Source organism: Acomys russatus, chromosome 18 (genome assembly GCF_903995435.1).
Source record: "Acomys russatus chromosome 18, mAcoRus1.1, whole genome shotgun sequence".
Classification (NCBI taxonomy): Eukaryota; Metazoa; Chordata; class Mammalia; order Rodentia; family Muridae; genus Acomys; species Acomys russatus.
In genome coordinates this window covers 24,802,478-24,806,627 of record NC_067154.1, presented here as the reverse complement: position 1 = coordinate 24,806,627, position 4,150 = coordinate 24,802,478, and the positions used below count along the sequence as shown (strand labels likewise).

General features: G+C 35.7%; 1 pseudogene; it reads right to left on the bottom strand.

The window, feature by feature from the left end:
* Positions 1-2,769: 2,769 nt before the first annotated feature.
* Positions 2,770-3,599, bottom strand: LOC127202021 (40S ribosomal protein S9-like; annotated as a pseudogene).
* Between the last annotated feature and the right edge of the window lie 551 nt (positions 3,600-4,150).

The window sequence follows — 4,150 nt, the reverse complement described above, 5'->3', positions numbered from 1 at the left end:
CAATGTACTCAGATAATTGAGTTTACTCCTTCTCAAGTCTCTGAGTAAGTTGAAGACCAGGTAGCTTAGTTTTACAATGAAGCTTAATTGTTTAGGGGTTAAGTTGTTTTTAAGTCTAGATAGGTATTCTAAGTTGATAATGAAATATGTGATGGAGATTGATTTAATTCAGAAATTTAGATATACTAAGATAGGAAAGATGTCTTCTTCAAGGCTATCAAATACAAATAGCCAAAACACTAAGAATGTAACATTTATTTAATTCCTAATTGTGTCACGGTTCTTCTTGCCATAGGAAATCTATTGTATATATATGTAATAGTATAAATGTATATGTACAAAATAAAATAATTTTAAAAAGAAAGTGCTTTCATTTCTTTGTAGTTCTATCCATTACTGTGAGAGGTTGAAATTTTCATATTTTCATTCATAGAAAAGCTAGTGAGTTGTTTTACTTCCTGTGGTTAATCAGCTTCTGTGCAGGATACAATGTTGCCTTGGTTTGCATACCCTATCTCTTGCAGAGCTTCCATCTGTGACCTACAGAGTTATTTCAGAGGAAATTGATACATAGCAGTGGCAATTTTTTTCATCTGCAGCTGCCTTTCAGGAAATTGGCACTTTCTTTCACTGTACAGGGATATCGTTTTGAAAATCTTTGCCTATGCGCAAATAATGTAGCATATTCCTTAATTTTTTTCTGAAGAAGTTTCAGGTTTATATTAGAATATTTGATCTACTCCTTTTTTGGTTTTCTTACATGTAGAAACACACTTTCCCCAGCATCATTTCTTGAAGATGCTATCTTTTCATCTCCTTAAGGTTTTGGCATTTTTGGCAAAAAAAAAAAAAAAAAAAAAAAAAAAAAAAAAAAAAAAGAGTATCTGGAGTAGTGAATACAAAGCCTAGGACAAGAAAGATAAACAAACACTATATGTTTTCCCATGTGTACTACAACCTTGCAACCCTAAAGATACATGTTTAACTTAGAATATCAGTAGAATCCAAGGAAACTAGGAAAGGTTCATTAAGTAGGGAGAGGGCTTGGTTTAAGGAAGGGAGAACAATAGCATAGATGATATTAAATTCAAGAGCAGGCTTACTGAGTTTGAAAAGTTTAGCAGGAATAGGGGTAAAATAATAGGACAGACGAGGGAGCAAAAACAGAGGGTGAACCAAAATGAAGGGTATCTAAAAAAGGCATATGAGCACTTATTACTTTGCAATCAATTATAAAAACATAAATTATATAAAAAAAAAAAAAAGAAAGGAGGAAGTTTACATGGATACTGCTTCTCTTGGAGTTGTTGTTTATTATACAGAAATCCTAGTCATGGATCTGGGACACATACTTATGACTTATTGGTATGGGAGTCTATACATGCCCCAAAACACAATCCAGGAATTTTCCATTTCTCTTTATTGACCACCAGAACCAGATGATAAGTCACTATTGATGAAAATACTGTTCATGGTGGTTGCAAGATACAGAAAAATGAAGCAGGAGCTAAGCTGGAAGCGTCCTCTCTGCTAGCATGCTTTCACAGTACTAACTCTATAATGCCTGGTATGGGAATGGAGGCATATGTTGTCCACTGACACAGTCGGTGGTGTGGCTGTCAAAGGCTGTAACTGCTCTATAATAGGCTTTGAGACCTTATTGTCAGGGGGGTATCTCATGCCTCGTATGTTAATTGTGTCAAAAACTCATGACTGGAGTATGGTCACTGGCACTAATAAGTGTTTAGGTAACAAGATATGGCAGCGAAAATCCCAAGAGCAGGTGTAGGATTTATATTTATGAGGTGTTGGTCAGGGAGTCTGCAAAGGCCCACAAACAATACAAGCTCTTGTTGTCACTCTTTTTATGTCCACAATATCAAGGTGACAGGTTTTTCGGCGATGAGTTCACTTTCTTCTTCTCATCATAAGACCACAGAAAAAGAATAGATATAGCTAAACCAAAGATAAGAATGAATTCTGAAATTTATCTATGCCTAAATAAATAACATTATGTTTTGCCTCTAGAGTAACAGCCTACATAAACAAGAAACACAAACACACACACACACACACACACACACACACACACAAAACAATGGTGAAGAAAAAAATAGAGAGTAATTTCCCATGCATTTTCAACAAATAACTGTCTGTATTTTCTTAGTTATGAAAGACTAAAAAATCCTTTGATGTATCATGTTTAATGTGATGGTTTTGTTTCTCCCTTAAATATAAACATTTTGAAGAAGCTACTTTTTAAGCTATAGAAGACATATTTAAATTAACTGTAAACAAACAAACAAATGTTAAGTGAAATGAAGATATGTTTCTTTTAGGAATATGTTTGAATTTATACTGTACAAAAGGATGACCAAACATTAATACATATATAGGTTATAAGAATTGTAGACAACAAACAAACTGGAGTTAATTATAAAAGTGTCACAAGAGCTTTAGAATTTTTGAGAAAGTACATTTTCCACTTATAATTGCAATTTACTTTAAAAGTTGTAAGCAGTCAAATATTACTTTTACTGTACTGAGGTTTTTAAATTTTTGCATACTTATGTTAAGATTATATTGATGATGTGACTAAAAATACTTAGTTGAATGCCTAGAATAAAACAAGTAACATTTAAATACCATCGATGACCAAATCTCTATCTAAGTATAGTTTGGTTCCTATTAGTTTTTTTTTTTCCCCAAGTGTACTTGTATTAGGCAACTGGAAAACTAGACTATCCTCTAAACCCGGAAGGAATGAATTTACTCCTCTTCCTCATTATCACCAGCTCCATCACCACCCTGGCTTTTCTTGGCATTCTTCCTCTTCATTGGCCTGAGAAAGAAGGGAGAAGTCAATGCGCTTCTGGGAGTGCAGATGGACAATGATAGATGGTATATCCAACACCTGCTGGTGGCCCTTGATACAATGCTGGCGGTTAAGCATGAAGGTATGGAGAGTAGATTTGTCTAAACTCAGTTTAAAGACCTGGGTTTGCAACCGCCAATGCAAGAAATCCTTAATTTTTAAGCCCAACATGCAATACAGTTTCATCTTGCCCTCATCCAACACCCCAATACGAACAATTCACTTCAGAAAGTATCGCTTCAAAAAGTCTCCTCGGGTCCTTTTCATCCAGCGTCAGCACCTCCCCGACAACCTTGCGGATCTTGGCCAATATAACATTTGACCATGTCCCCTGGAGGGGGAGACCTGGTGGCACTCAGAGGAAGGACAGCAGGTTGCCAAGAAGAGACTTGATACCCTATGAGAATATACAGGGGGAAGTAATCCCCCTCAGGAACAGACATAGGGGAGGGGAATAATAGGAAAATGGGGGGGGGGGGGAATGGGAGGATACAAGGGATGGGATAAACATTGAGATGTAACAAGAATAAATTAATAAAAAAAAAAAAAAAAGGAAAAAAATAAATTTAATCCCCCACTCCTCATGTTTGTTCCAGAGCCTGTACTCACTGATCAACTTCAGTTCCTGGTTGAGACACGACTTCTCAAAGGGTCTTTGTGGGGTCACATAGGTTTTGCGACAAACCCAACTTCTGGCAACAGGCCTGTTGGCTTCTCTAGCCATGCTGCACCTACGAACTCACACCTTTTTGAAATATACTGTTCAATTGGACTTTTGAAATGAATTTCAGTTCCTTCAATTATCCCATACAGTATCTTAACTATAACTCTTCTAGAAGCTTCACTTCATGCAAACATATTTAATAATAGTATAAAAAGTTCAAATATACCTTAAGGACAATTAATGAAAAAGTCTCACTATAGTCATTTAAATGACCCATACTGGAGAGTGAATAATGACAGGAAAATTAATGAATTTTGGAGAAGGACTGACAAATACAGCCTCAATTGTCTCCTCAAGAACTATGACACATGGTAGGTCAGACATAAAAATATATAAGTCCTGTCATTGTCATTATTTATATGACTATAGCTTGTAATTTGCTACTCTTTATATATGTCCATCATAACATGTGTGCAATGAAGTCCTTAAGATTGTGGCCACTAAACTGATTACTGAAAGCAGAACTTGCCTGAGCTTAGTTAGGGTTGGCATTGACAAGGATATAATGATGCTTGAGGGAAAACTTCATCTAAAGAGGAAAATCCATCCCA